This window comes from Macaca nemestrina, chromosome X, assembly GCF_043159975.1.
Source record: "Macaca nemestrina isolate mMacNem1 chromosome X, mMacNem.hap1, whole genome shotgun sequence".
Classification (NCBI taxonomy): Eukaryota; Metazoa; Chordata; class Mammalia; order Primates; family Cercopithecidae; genus Macaca; species Macaca nemestrina.
Genome location: NC_092145.1, coordinates 31834225 through 31848832, shown reverse-complemented (window position 1 = coordinate 31848832; position 14608 = coordinate 31834225). Strand labels below are relative to the sequence as shown.

At 45.1% G+C, this 14608-nt stretch overlaps 1 protein-coding gene, 1 non-coding gene and 1 pseudogene across 6 annotated transcripts in view; 2 read left to right on the top strand and 1 right to left on the bottom strand.

Moving 5' to 3' along the window:
* Positions 1 to 14608, top strand: part of XIA (X-linked inhibitor of apoptosis) — a 57036-nt gene that overhangs the window by 7378 nt on the left and 35050 nt on the right. The gene's annotated exons all lie outside the window — the stretch shown is intronic.
* On the top strand, positions 8702 to 8804 carry LOC112424415 (U6 spliceosomal RNA). The gene has a single exon (XR_003015161.1). It is a non-coding gene; the product is annotated as a U6 spliceosomal RNA (small nuclear RNA).
* LOC105468433 (partitioning defective 6 homolog beta-like) lies at positions 13522 to 14308 on the bottom strand (annotated as a pseudogene).

The window sequence follows — 14608 nt, the reverse complement described above, 5'->3', positions numbered from 1 at the left end:
GTTTTAATCTTTTTTCTCCCATTCAACATTCTATAGTTAACATTTCTTTTTTTTTTTTTTTTTTTGAGACAGAGTCTCACTCTGCTGCCCAGGCTAGAGTGCAGTGGCCGGATCTCAGCTCACTGCAAGCTCCGCCTCCCGGGTTTACGCCATTCTCCTGCCTCAGCCTCCCGAGTAGCTGGGACTACAGGCGTCCGCCACGTCGCCCGGCTAGTTTTTTGTATTTTTTTAGTAGAGACGGGGTTTCACCGTGTTAGCCAGGATGGTCTCGATCTCCCGACCTCGTGATCCGCCCGTCTCGGCCTCCCAAAGTGCTGGGATTACAGGCTTGAGCCACCGCGCCCGGCAGTTAACATTTCTTATGAAGTCGTTTTGTTTTGTTTTGTTTGGTACAGACATGTGCCACCACACCCGGCTAATTTTTGTATTTTTAGTGGAGACAGGGTTTCACCATGTTGGCCAGGCTGGTCTTGAACTCCTGACCTTGTGATCCGCCCACCTTGGCCTCCCAAAGTGTTGGGATTACAGGCATGAGCCCCTGTACCTGCCCTTTGTTTTTGAGACAGAGTTTTGCTCTTGTTGCCCAGGCTGGAGCGCATTGGCATGATCTCAGCTCACTGCAACCTCTGCCTCCTGGGTTCAAGTGATTCTGCTGCCCCAGCCTCCCGAGTAGCTGAGATTACAGGTGCCTGCCACCACGTCCAGCTAATTTTTGCATTTTTAGTAGAGATGGGGTTTCACCATGTTGGCCAGGCTGGTCTCGAACTCCTGACCTCAGGTCATCCACCCGCCTCGGTCTCCCAAAGTCCCGGGATTACAGGCGTGAGCCACCGCGCCCGGCCTGAAGTCTTTCAAAATACATTTTTTATTTATCCAGTGTATTATTTTATACTGCACTTTCTTCATCTGTAAAGTAACAGGTCCAGGCGTGGTGACTCATACCTGTAAGCCCGGCACTTTGGGAGGCTGAGGTGGGAGGATTGTTTGATCCCAGGAGTTCGAGACCAGCCTGGGCAACATCGTGAGACCCCGTCTCTACCAATAATAAAAAATGTGATGTGATGGCATGTGCCTGTGAAGATGGCTTGAGCCCGGGAGGTCAAGGCGGCAATGAGCCATGAGGGCGCCACTGCATTCTAGCCTGAGTGCCAGAGTGAGGCCCTGTCTCAAAACAAACAAACAAGCAAACAAACAAACAAAAAAACCCAGGGAGGTTGGGCTAAGGGCTAGTTGATTCCAAAGATTCAAAACCCATTCTAATAGTTTTTAAGCCTGATTATCTGAGATTTTGTCAAGGAAAAAAGTTCCATATAACAATCCCAGGCCAGGCATGGTGGCTCATGCCTTTAATTCCAGCACTTTGGGAGGCCGAGTCAGGGAGATCCCTTGAGCCCAGGAGTTCAAGACCAGTCTGGGCAACATGGTAAAACGCCATCTCTACTAAAAATAGAAAAATTAACTGGGCATGGTTGTGCGTGTGCCTGTAATCCTAGCTACTCTGGAGGCTGAGGTGGGAGGATCACTTGAGCCCAGGAGGTGGAGGATGCAGTGAGCCAAGTTCAGGGCACCCCATTCCACCTTGGGCGACAGAGCGAGACCCTATCTCAAAAAACAGAAACAGGAATTTGAGACCATATTTATGGGTTATTTATTTGATCTGCTCTGTATATGGTTAATAGATTATCCTTGATATGATAAAAACATACTTCTGTCCATTTTGCAGGACTTGGCATGGGCTTTTATTGTTTTAAATTATGATACCTTTGTAGCTCTGCTGTTTGATACATTTTGGGATTTGATTTTGGTATGATTTGGTAACCAGTCTTTGTTATGGATACAGGTGATTCACCTTGTGATACAGTTTTATGTATTTTCGAGGATATGGGTCATAGTGAAAAGTCACGTTTACTTGTACAGACTGGGAATAGCTTGATCTCAGATGGTCAGAGGTTGAACTAAGTGGATTAAAGCTGATTTCTTAAACTGGACAAGGCTGGTACTATTGTGCATTCCCTGGTACTTATAAATACTTATATCATGGTTTGAAATTTTATTCTTATTTCTGTAATCATTTTATTCACCTTAAATACAGAAATACAGACATCTGGCTGGGTGCAGTGGCTCACACCTAAAATCCCAGCACTTTGGGAGGCCGAGGCAGGTGGATCACTTGAGGTCAGGAGTTCAAGACCAGCCTGACCAACAGGGCGAAACCCCATCTCTACTAAAAAAATACAAAAAAAAACCCCCAAAAAACAAAAAACTAGGTCATGCCTCTGCAATCCCAGCTACTTAGGAGGCTGAGGCAGGAGAATCACTTGAGCCTGGGAGGTGGAGGTTGCAGTGAGCTGAGATCATGCCACTGTACTCCAGTCTGGGTAACAGAGTGAGACTCCATCTCAAAAATAAAGAAAAAAAAAAAGACATCTCAGCATATATTACCATGTGACTTAACCTTTCTGTGGTTCCAGCTAATTTTTTAGGCCTTGAAAGGGAAGGAAGCCTAACATTTTCTGCTACCTCATTGGACTGTCCCTTCTGCCAGTAATTCTTATAGTAATTTCCTTAGACCTATATTGGTCATAATCACTGGGTCCATGACCTTTGATGAGTAACAGTCAGAACCACTGTTTCCTCTTATTTCAGATGAGGCCTATGATATGTAGGTTAAATTAGATACCATATATGAAAACATTCTAAATTGTAAAGCACATTACATATGTTAGTTATTATCAAAGGTAACATCGTGAAAGAAGAGAAGATGAGCTATAGAATCACACAAGCCCATGCTTAAATTTTGACCTTACATTAAACCAAATAGGATTGATTTTTTTTTTTTTTTTTTTTTTTTTGAGACGGAGTCATGCTCTGTTGCCCAGGCTGGAGTGCAGTGGCCGGATCTCAGCTCACTGCAAGCCCCGCCTCCCGGGTTCACGCCATTCTCCTGCCTCAGCCTCCCGAGTAGCTGGGAGTACAGGCGCCCACCACCTCGCCCGGCTAATTTTTTTTGTATTTTAGTAGAGACGGGGTTTCACCGTGTTAGCCAGGATGGTCTCGATCTCCTGAACTCGTGATCCGCCCGTCTCGGCCTCCCAAAGTGCTGGGATTACAGGCTTGAGCCACCGCGCCCGGCCGATTTTTTTTTTTAATTTTATTTTATGCCGGGCGCGGTGGCTCAAGCCTGTAATCCCAGCACTTTGGGAGGCCGAGACGGGCGGATCACGAGGTCAGGAGATCGAGACCATCCTGGCGAACACGGTGAAACCCCGTCTCTACTAAGAAATACAAAAAACTAGCTGGGCGAGGCGGCGGGCGCCTGTAGTCCCAGCTACTCGGGAGGCTGAGGCCGGAGAATGGCGTGAACCCGGGAGGCGGGGCTTGCAGTGAGCTGAGATCCGGCCACTGCACTCCAGCCTGGGCAACAGAGCATGACTCCGTCTCAAAAAAAAAAAAAAAAAAAAAAAATTATTTTATTTATTTATTTATTTATTTATTTATTTATTTTGAGACGGAGTCTGGCTCTGTCGCCCGGGCTGGAGTGCAGTGGCCGGATCTCAGCTCACTGCAAGCTCCGCCTCCCGGGTTTACGCCATTCTCCGGCCTCAGCCTCCCGAGTAGCTGGGACTACAGGCGCCCGCCGCCTCGCCCGGCTAGTTGTTTGTATTTTTTTAGTAGAAACGGGGTTTCACCGTGTTCGCCAGGATGGTCTCGATCTCCTGACCTCGTGATCCGCCCGTCTCGGCCTCCCAAAGTGCTGGGATTACAGGCTTGAGCCACCGTGCCCGGCCTGATTTTTTTTTTTAAATTGAGACAGAGTCTCGCTCTGTCGCCCAGCCTGGAGTGCAGTGGTGCGATCTCAGCTCATTGCAACCTCTGCCGCCCAGGTTAAAGCGATTCTTGTGCCTCAGCCTCCTGAGTAGCTGGGACTACAGGCGCGTGCCACCATGCCCAGCTAAGTTTTTTGTATTTTTAGTAGAGACGGGGTTTTGCCATGTTGGCGAGGCTGGTCTTGAACCCCTGACTTCAGGTGGTCTGCCCACCTCGACCTCCCAAAGTGCTGGGGGTACAGGCTTGAGCCCCATTCCCGGCCAAGATTGAAAATTTTTAGTTTGAATTCAGCATGTTTAGTAGAGAAAGTACTTGTAGCTAAAATGATGGGATGAAGGAAAATGAAAATTAGTTTGTAGATAGCATTCGGGTACATGCGGACACTCAGATGAAATATGTTGTATCATTTAAATTCGGTTTGTAGCACTTAACTGTGGCACAGTTTCCTTTACTTTGTGCCATTAAAAAAAAATTAAAACCTAGACAGAAGAGAAACATACTAAATGTTTGAATATAGATAGCACTGTAGCTTTCAAATAGAGCTAAATATTTTTACTAAAGAAAGAAAAGATATGGGCTCTTATCCATAACTTGTTTGATCAGCCTGGGCAATATAGTGAGACCTTGTCTCTATAAAAAATTTAAAAATTAGCTGAGTGTGCTGGCGCCTGCCTGGAGTCCAGCTCCTTGGGAGGCTGAGGTGGTAGGATTGCTTGAAATTGCAAGGCAGGGGCTACAGTGAGCCGAGATTGTGACACTGCACTCCAGTCTGGGCGATAGAGCAAGACCATGTCCCAGAAAAAAAAAAAAAAAAGTTGTTTAAGTACTTGCTTGAGATCCCAACATGATCATGGAATAGAATACTTCATTCTGAGGTTAGAAGATCATTTGAGGCCAGGAGTTCAAGACCAGCTTGAGCAACATAGTAAGACCCCATCTCTTTCTGTGTGTGCGTGTGTGTGTGTGAGGGAGTCGGAGTTGTCAGCTAGGCTGCTGGAGTACAGTGGCACGATCTGGGCTCACTGCAACCTCCGCCTCCCAGGTTCAAGCGATTCTCCTGCCTTAGCCTCCCAGGTAGTTGGATTACAGGCATATGCCACCATGCCCACCTAATTTTTGTATTTTTAGTAGACCGGGTTTCACCATGTTGGCCAGGCTGGTCTTGAACTCCTGACCAAGTGATCCACCCACCTCAGCCTCCCAAAGTGCTGGGATTACAGGCGTGAGCCACCACGCCCAGCCCATTCGAGACCCCATCTCTTAAAGACGAGACACCAAGCCCAGTCGAGACCCCATCTCTTAAAGAAAAGAAAAGAATACTTCATTCTGAGAAATGTCTAGGGATAGGTATTACCTGCTTATGAAGTCATCCATGGAACCATCTGATTGTATGAACTACATTCTAATCACTGTGTCAGAATAAGTTATCTGCACAAAGTATCAGAGTACAGTAAGTTCCAGTTCTATGCCACTAATCAGCTCTATGGCCTTAGTAAATCATTTACCTTCCTTACGTCTTAGTTTCTTTCTCTTTCTTTCTTTCTTTTTTTGTTTTTGGTTTTTGTTTGTTTTGTTTTTTTGAGACAGGATCTGGCTCTGTCAGCCCAGGCTGGAGTGGCCAGGCTCAACTGATCCTCCCACCTCATCCTCCTGAGTAGCTCGAGCCACCATGCCTTCGTTTTTTTGGTTTTTTTTTGGAGTGACTGGGTCTCCCTATGTTTCCCAAGCTGATTAGTTTCTTTATCTGTAAAGTAAGATAATGATTTTTATTATCCTGCCCAGCAAGACATAGTTATTATGAACAATTTTTGCTCGTGTCTACAAAATATAATGATGGCCGGGTGTGGTGGCTCATACCTGTAATCCTAGCACTTTGGGAGAATGAGGCGGGAGGATTACGAGATCAGGAGATCGAGACCATCCTGGCCAACATGGTGAAACCCTGTCTCTACTAAAAATACAAAAATTAGCTGGGTATGGTGGCATGTGCCTGTAATCCCAGCTACTCGGGAGGCTGAGACACGAGAATTGTTTGAACCCAGGAGGTGGAGGTTGCAGTGAGCCGAGATCGTGCCACTGCACTCCAGCCTGGTGAGAGTGAGACTCCGTCTCAAAATAATAATAATAATAATAATGATTATACTTTTTAGTATACTTGATTCTGAGCTGCTCTTTTTGTAAAAATCATTTTAGGGAAGTTTTTGCCCAAAGTTCGTGGAGACTTCTTTCTTTTTACCAGGTCCCAAAGTCATTGTTAATTTTTACAAGGCAGTGGATGAACAGTTCATAACTCCAAAGAGATATCACTCAGAAAAATTTTTCCACAAGAAGTCCTTTTTTTTTTTCTTCTTCTTTTTTTTTTTTTTGGCACACTGGTTTCTCACTTAGCAAGTCCTTTTATTTTCAATTCAAGTTAACAATAAGTTGGCCGGGCACGTTGGCTCACGCCTGTAATCCCAGCACTTTGTGAGGCTGAGGCGGGTGGATCACCTGAAGTCAGGAGTTCGAGAACAGCCTGGCCAACATGGCGAAACCCCGTCTCTACTAAAAATACAAAAATTAGCTGGGCATGGTGGTGCGCCCCTGTAGTCTCGCTACTCAAGAGGCTAAGGCAGGAGAATCACTTGAACTCAGGAGGTGGAGGTTGCAGAGAGCCAAGATCGCACCACTGCACTCCAGTCTGGGTGACAGAGCAAGACTCCATCACAAAAAAAGAAACCCAATAAGTAGCAATCAGGTATCCACCTGTGTTTCTCAGCCCTTCTCTGCTACTGCTGGTTTACTGCCACTCAAGCAGTGGACCAAAAGGCATTTGTTTCTGGCCAGCCACCATGAACATGACCTGATCACTGCTTTTATCTCTGTGACTTGACCTGTATCCCTCTCTCTCTTTTTCTTTTCTTTTCTTTTTTTTTTTTTGAGAAGGAGTCTCGCTCTGTCGCCCAGGCTGGAGTGCAGTGGCGCGATCTCGGCTCACTGCAAGCTCCGCCTCCCGGGTTCACGCCATTCTCCTGCCTCAGCCTCCCGAGTAGCTGGGACTACAGGCGCCCATAACCGCGCCCGACTAATTTTTTGTATTTTTAGTAGAGACGGGGTTTCACCGTGGTCTCGATCTCCTGACCTTGTGATCCGCCCGCCTCGGCCTCCCAAAGTGCTGGGATTACAGGCGTGAGCCACCGCGCCCGGCCTCTCTTTTTCTTTTCTTTTCTTTTCTTTTCTTTTTTTTTTGGAGATAGTTTTTCATTCTGTCTCCCAGAGTGGAGTGCATTGGCACAATCATAGCTCACTGCAGACTCTACTTCCCAGGCTCAGGCAGTCCTTCCGCCTCAGCTTCCCAAGTAGCTGGGACTACAGGCGTGTGCAGACTATAGGCATGTGCAACCATGCCCAACTAATTTTTATTTTTATTTATTTATTCATTTTAGATGGAATTTTGCTGTTACTGCCCAGGCTGGAGTGCAGTGGCGCAATCTCGGCTCACCGCAACCTCGGCCTCCCGGGTTCAAGCGATTCTCTTGCCTCAGCCTTCCTGAGTAGCTGGCATTACAGGCATGTGCCAGCACGCCCGGCTAATTTTGTGTTTTTAGTAGAGACGGTATTTCTTCATGTTGGTCAGGCTGGTCTCGAACTCCCGACCTCAGATGATCCGCCTGTCTCAGCCTCCCCAAGTGCTGGGATTACAGGCGTGAGCCACCACGGCTGGCCTAATTTTTATTTTTATTTTTTGTAAAGACGGAGTCTCACCATGTTGCTCAGCCTGGCCTCGAACACCTGGGCTCAAGCAGTCCGCCTGCCTTGACCTCCCAAAGTGCTGGGAATACAGGCATGAGCCACCATGTCTGGCCCTCTCTCTTTTTTGAAACCTGATGATCACCAGGCACGGTGGCTCACGCCTGTAATCCCAGCACTTTGGGAGGCCAAGGCAGGCAGATCACTTGAGATGAGGAGTTTGAGACCAGCCTGGCCAACATGATGAAACGCTGTCTCTACTAAAAATACAAAAATCAGCCAGGCATCGTGGCGGCACACACATGTAATCCCAGCACTTTGGGAGGCTGAGGCAGGTGGATCACTTGAGGTGAGGAATTTTGAGCCCAGCCTGGCCAACATGGTGAAACTTTGTCTCTACTAAAAATGCAAAAAAAAAAAAAAAAATTAGCTGGGCCTGGTAGTGCATGCCTGTAATCCCAGCTACTTGGGAAGCTGAGGCAGAAGAATTGCTTGAACCTGGAAGGCAGAGGTTGTAGTGAACCCAAATCGCGCCACTGCACTCCAGCCTGGGCGACAGAGCGAGAGTCCGTCTGAAACAAACAAACAAACAAAACCACAAAGAAACCTGAAGAAAAAAAACCCCAAAAAACCTGGTGGGTTGCTCAGAGGCAGTTACCTATGTAACAAACTGGCAGAAATTCTCAGGGTAGGCAAAAAGATAAGAACCAAAGAACATATCCTTCTCTAAGTCATAAAAATTATTTTCTGTGAATGAAAAGCCAAAACTTTGCATTACCAGGCCCTGCTATTGATAGTTTACTTGGCCAGTGTATTCACAGATGGAGGAAGCATTGTCACATGGCAAATAACCAGATTATGCCCATAGTCTGGTTGGCAGGATTGTACAAGGGTGCCTGACTAATCAAGAGTCCACCTGCTTGTTTCTTTTCATTAGAATCTAATATATTTGCTGTATAGAATTTAGAAAGTTAAGAAAAGCACAAACAAAAGAATTTAATCTCACTGCTCAGAGATAACCACAGCAGAATTTTGATATGTAATTTAGCCTGTCTTTATATATCTGTATCTTTTATAATTTGGGTTATATAATACAGCATTATTTTGTAACCAGCTTTTTCCACTTAATACAACATCATGGTGCTTGCTTCGGCAGTAAATATACTAAAATTGGAATGATACAGAGAAGGTTAACATGGCCCCTGTATAATATATATATTTTTAAAACACATCCTGAACATGAATTTTGAATGGTTGCCTGGTGGCCCATATTACCATAGTATTGTCCTCTTTTGTTAGATATTGAGTTGTTTTGTTTTAATGCATAGCACTTTATGGAACATCCTTATATACATTAATAATGAAATGATTGGAGATTTTTTTTTTTTTTTTTTTGAGATGGAGTCTTGCTCTGTTGCCCAGGCTTGAATGCAGTGGCGCAATCTCGGCTCACTGCAACCTCCACCTTCTGGGTTCAAACAGTTCTCCTGCCTCAGTCTCCTGAGTAGCTGGGACTACAGGTGTGTGTCACCATCCCCAGCTAATTCTTGTATTTTTTTTGTGTGTGTGGAGCCTAGGTTTTGCCATGTTGGCCAGGCTGGTGTCGAATTCCTGACCTCAAGTGATCCACCCGCCTTAGCCCCCAAAGTGCTGGGATTACAGGCGTGAGCCACTGTGCCTGGCTGATCAGGGATTTTCTTTTTTGTTTTGGCGGGGATTAGGGGAGGAGTTTCGCTGTTGTTTTCCAGGCTGGCGTGCGATGGCGCCATCTTGGCTCACTGCAGCCTCTGCCTCCCGGGTTCAAGTGATTCTCCTGCCTCAGCCTCCTGAGTAGCTGGGATTACAGGCACGCACCACCACACCTGGCTAATTTTTTGTATTTTTAGTAGAGTCGGGGATTCACCATGGCCGGACTGGTCTTGAACTCCTGACCTCAGGTGATCCGCCTGCCTCGGCCTCCCGGAGTGCTGGGATTACAGGCGAGAGCCACTGCGCCTGGCCTGATCAGGGATTTATTTATTTATTTATTTATTTATTATTATTTTTTTTTTGAGCATGTGTTTAGAACTAGAATGGGTGGTTCAAGAGATTATCATATATTTAAGACTTTTAGAACATATATTGCCAGATTACCTTCCAGAAAAGATGTACCAGTTTTTAGTTCTAACAGACAGATGCCTCTTGCTCCATACTCTCGTGCCACTGCGTTTTCATTGTTGGTAGTAGTGTTGACCTTTGCCAAACAGGGTAAAAATGTTATCTTTTAAAGTGTTTATTTCTTTGATTATTAATGAGGTTTAACATTGTTGCTTATGTTTGTTGACCATTAATATTTCCCACTTGTAAATTTGCCTGTTTTCTATCAACGTATTAATCTTTTTCTTACAGTTTTTTTTTTTTTTCTTTTTTTTGAGACGGAGTCTCGCTCTGTCGCCCAGGCTGGAGTGCAATGGCACCATTTCGGTTCACTGCAACCTCTGCCTCCCAGGTTCAAGCGATTCCCCTGCCTCAACCTCCCGAGTCGCTGCGATTACAGGCATGCGCCACCACGCCCAACTAATTTTTGTATTTTTAGTAGAGACAGTGTTTCATCATGTTGGCCAGGCTGGTCTTGAACTCCCGAATTCAAGCGATCCACCCACCTCATCCTTCCAAAGTGTTGGAGTTAGAGGTGTGAGCCTCTGCGCCCAGCCTTCTTATAGATTTAGAAGTGTATTCATACTACTTTTTTTAAAGACAGTGTCTTGACCTGTTGTACAGGCTGAAGTGCAGTGACGCAGTCACAGCTCACTGTAACCTGTAATTCCTTGGCCTGTGATGCCCAGTGTGGTCTTAAATTCCTAGGCTCAAGTGATTCTCCCGCCTTAACCTCCCAAAGTGTTGGGATTACAGGGGTGAGCCACCGCATATGGCCTCATGCTGCTTTTTTTTTTTTTTCCAATTACTTTAGTCAAATGCTTCTTCTTAAGACTATTACTAGTCAAAAACAAAATAGATTAAATGGAGGTAGTGACAGGACACTGTCCTGTTTGAGGCCATCTATTATTGGTGCGAAAAGCCAACATTACATGAGTAGGTTTAGATAGAAGGTCATTCACTCCAACATTGTTCATAATGGTAAAAAACTAGTCAAACAGTCCTTCACGCCTATAATCACAACACTTTGGGAGGCCAAGTCAGGAGTATCACTTGAGTCCAGGAATTCCAGACCAGCCTGAACAGCGTAGAGAAACCACATCTCTAAGAAAACTTTTTAAAATTAGCGGGGTCGGCCGGGCGCGGTGGCTCAAGCCTGTAATCCCAGCACTTTGGGAGGCCGAGACGGGCGGATCACGAGGTCAGGAGATCGAGACCATCCTGGCCAACGCGGTGAAACCCCGTCTCTACTAAAAAATACAAAAAACTAGCCGGGCGAGGTGGCGGGCGCCTGTAGTCCCAGCTACTCGGGAGGCTGAGGCAGGAGAATGGCATAAACCCGGGAGGCGGAGCTTGCAGTGAGCTGAGATTCGGCCACTGCACTCCAGCCTGGGCAGCAGAGCGAGACTCCGTCTCAAAAAAAAAAAAAAAAAAATTAGCGGGGCATGGTGGCATGTGGCTATAGTCCCAGCTATTCAGGAGGCTGAGGTGGAAGGATTGCTTCAGCCCAGGAGGTCAAGGTTACAATGAGCTATGATCACACCACTGCACTCCAACTCGGGCAACAGAGCAAGGCCTTGTCTTTAAAAAAATAATAATAATACATTTTTAAAATAAAAAGGAAAATAATATGGGTGAACTCTTCCCGTCAGTGGTAAATACCACATATTTCTATCAATGATAGGCAGTCTTCCTAGAATAATCCCATTGAAGAAAATCCAAAATCGTTGTATGAAAAAATACACAGGTTTGTTCCATGTGTAAAAATCTTTTAATCATGGTACATTTTTTATCAAAAACATTCACACTACTTGAATACATTAAAAGAGTACAAAAGCATTCCAATGTACATATAGACACACTAAACAAAGGGAATGCTTTCTAGTGAAATTAGAAATAAATACAAGAATGTTAAGGGAGAGAATCTCATATTACCAGAGTCAGTGAAATTAACTGCTTTATTTTTATTATTATTATTTTTTGAGACAGTTTTGCTCTGTCTCAAAGACAGCTCTGTCACCCAGGCTGGAGTACAGAGGTGCAATCTCGGCTCACTGCAACTCCTGTCTTCCGGGTTCAAGTAATTCTCATAGTTCAGCCTCCTGAGTAGCTGGGATTACAGCCATGCACCACCACGCCTGACTACTTTTTGTATTTTTAGTAGAGATAGGGTTTTTACTATGTTGGCCAGGCTGATTTCGAACTCCTGACCTCAAGTAATCCACCTGCCTCGGCCTCCCAAAGTGCTGGGATTACAGGCATGAGCCACCACACCCGGCCATTAAGTGCTTTTTACAGCATAAATTATACCTGTTTGGAATTAGTTTTTAAATATATAAGCTGTAGGATGGACAAACACCAATGTGAACAACTATCAAACAGAATTTTGTAATTCAGGAACATAGCTTCAAGTGCGTCATAACATGGAAAGCAACTCCTAAAAATAGTAATTGGCTTAATTTCTTTCTTTTTTTTTTTTTTTGAGACGGAGTCTCGCTCTGTCACCCAGGCTGGAGTGCAGTGGCCGGATCTCAGCTCACTGCAAGCTCCGCCTCCCGGGTTCACGCCATTCTCCTGCCTCAGCCTCCCGAGTAGCTGGGACTATAGGCGCCCGCCACCTCGCCCGGCTAGTTTTTTGTATTTTTTAGTAGAGACGGGGTTTCACCGTGTTAGCCAGGATGGTCTCGATCTCCTGACCTCGTGATCCGCCCGTCTCGGCCTCCCAAAGTGCTGGGATTACAGGCGTGAGCCACCGCGCCCGGCCGGCTTAATTTCTTAAAAGTTAGAAAAAGCATTCCAGAAAATGATTTGTTACAATTAGCAACAGAAGAACAACATTAGAAATAATACTGGAAACATAAGAACTGAGGTCCTCCAGTACCAAGAGATAGAATCAAACTTTTTCTCATTAGAATTTTAAAGAATATAGCTGCACGCAGTGGCTCATGCCTGTAATGCCAACACTTTGGGAGGCCAAGGTGGGTGGATCACGAAGTCAGGAGATCAAGACCATCCTGGCTAACACGGTGAAACCCTGTCTCTACTAAAAATACAAAAAAATTAACCGGGCGTGGTGGCAGGTGCCTGTAGTCCCAGCTACTCGGGTGACTGAGGCAGAAGAATGGTGTGAACCCGGGAGGCAGAGCTTGCGGTGAGCCAAGATCACGCCACTGCACTCCAGCCTGGGAGTGAGACTCCATCTCAAAAAAAAAAAAAAAAAAAAGAATTTAAAAAATATAGTTAAAGGAAAAATTCACTGGGCTCTGTGAAACAGGTTAAATATGTAACCACTTCAAACAGAAATGACTTAGTCCTCTCATGTAGTTCTGAAAATGTACTAACATCCCATTTTCCATATCAAAAGCACATAATTTCATTAGCAGAAGCCCCATTGTTTTATACTTAAAATCACCTCCGATCCTCCAAAGTTTATGCAGTTACCAAACTACTATTTTAATAACATTTTGACAGCTTTATTAAGATATAATTTATATACCATAAGATCCATTTAAAGTATATAGTTCAGTGGCTTTTAGTGTATGCAGAGTTGTGCAACTGTCACCACAATCTAAATTTAGAACATTTTCATTACTCCAGAAACAACCCCAGTAACCATTTATAGTCACTTCCTATTCCCTCCCCCGCCCAGCCCTAGGCAACCACTAATCTACTTTCTGTTTCTATTTATTTTAATAGCATTTCAAACTTGTAATATTATTGTTCTCATGCCTATTCTAGGTCGTTGGCTCAGAGATTTAAAAGCTCTTAAACTACCCAAATTTACAAGTCCTATGACATCCTCATTCAGAAAACATTCAAATGATGGTTTCATGATGTTATGATAGTTACATCTTCTAAGAGTTTTTGATCTGGAGCATGTGTTTCAAATTGTTTGTACTACTACTAAACTCACTTAATTAGAAGAAGTAAAATCATTCTGTCGAGACTCAAAAGTGAGTTTGTTCTGTTTGTGTTAACGATTCCAGGCTTTTGATGGTAGGAATGGCTTTAGCAGTCTTCTGTGGCACATCATTATCTTAAACAGTAATGTCACCTTCCCCACTGTCTTCATCCTTTGGCTCAAAGTTTGGTTCAGTCTGCTGTGGATAGGCAAGAAGGCTATTATCAGCAGATTGGCTGGAGCTGCCAGAAGTCTGACTGTTCCCAGTAACATTATTCTCCTGGTTGCTGGTCTCACTGTTAGGATGAAGTGGCTGCTGTTGGCACTCATCATGTCTGTTTACTTGATTGAGACGCTTCCCTGAAGCTTATGTACCATCAACTTCTAAAAACTTCATCATTAACATTTCATAGTTCTGTGCTGTGAGCCAGGCCTGGAACAAGCCAGGATATAAAAGTTCCCTGGGATGCTCTCTAAGCCATGTGGTGTCTCCCTTAGGCTAAAACCATCTTGGATATAGAATCCTAGGGGATGCTTACTTCCTGGTAGAATATCCACATCTATGATTGAAGACACAGGTCTGAAGTCTTAGGGCATAGCAATGACTGGACATAACCTTTTTCTGTGGTTGACAAAACCACAGAAAGAGAGATGTTTTGTTTTTTTGAGACGGAGTCTCTCTCTGTCACCCAGGCTGGAGTGCAGTGGCTCCATCTCAGCTCACTGCAAGGTCCGCCTCCCAGGTTCACGCCATTCTCCTGCCTCAGCCTCACGAGTAGCTGGGACTACAGGCGCCCTCCACCACGCCTGGCTAATCTTTTGTATTTTTAGTAGAGACGGGGTTTCACCGTGTTAACCAGGATGGTCTTGATCTCCTGACCTCGTGATCCGCACGCCTCAGCCTCCCAAAGTGCTGGGGTTACAGGCGTGAGTCACTGCGCCCGGCCAGAGAGATTTTTTTTTTTTTTTTTTTTGAGACGGAGTCTCACGCTGTTGCCCAGGCTGGAGTGCAGT